We start from the raw sequence: 990 nt of genomic DNA, 5'->3' as shown, positions 1-990 counted from the left end.
GAAGAGAGACAGATGACGCCACCCAGGCGCCATCTTTGTAAGGTCAATGCCTTCTTTTATACAGATGGTCAATACCTTTTTTGTAGAATAGGATCTTTTAACATTTATATATACAACAAAGTAAAATTAAAATAAACATTTAGATGACTGGTGAGACTGTTTGGAATTTTACTTATTATTTTTATATTGTTGCATTATTAAATTTAACAGAATGAGAAAATCTGATTTACACAGAGGCACAGTAAATCTGGTTGAGAGGTATATCTTTCATTCACTTTAGTATAGGCCCTCTATATTCACCTCTTTTATACAGTCAATGGTATAGTCCATAAATTTGAGAATTTCAGGGTGGCATCAGCTCAGTCAGTTAGGGCTTGGAAACCGGTGGGTCGTCAGATCAAGTCCAACATGAAACCAATGCCAAAGGTGCCCCCTGAGTAAGGCCCTAAACCCAAAACTACTCCCCAGGCGCTGTACAATGGCAGCCCACTGCTCCTAAAAATAGGATGGGTTAAATGCAGAGAAGAACTGTCCACTTCCCCCTCCCCTTTTAAAAGAATTTCTAATAAATACACGTTTCAACTGGCACGGGGTCTTCTGATTGGCATTTTGGCAATAATACGATTTCTGTAAGCCTAAAAGCATTTCCATGACTATCATCTACACTCACCTAAAGGATTATTAGGAACACCATACTAATACTGTGTTTGACCCCCTTTCGCCTTCAGAACTGCCTTAATTCTACGTGGCATTGATTCAACAAGGTGCTGAAAGCATTCTTTAGAAATGTTGGCCCATATTGATAGGATAGCATCTTGCAGTTGATGGAGATTTGTGGGATGCACATCCAGGGCACGAAGCTCCCGTTCCACCACATCCCAAAGATGCTCTATTGGGTTGAGATCTGGTGACTGGGGGGGCCATTTTAGTACAGTGAACTCATTGTCATGTTCAAGAAACCAATTTGAAATGATTCGAGCTTTGTGACAT

The sequence above is a fragment of the Micropterus dolomieu genome, linkage group LG19 (genome assembly GCF_021292245.1).
Source record: "Micropterus dolomieu isolate WLL.071019.BEF.003 ecotype Adirondacks linkage group LG19, ASM2129224v1, whole genome shotgun sequence".
NCBI lineage: Eukaryota > Metazoa > Chordata > Actinopteri > Centrarchiformes > Centrarchidae > Micropterus > Micropterus dolomieu.
This window is presented reverse-complemented; position numbering follows the sequence as displayed.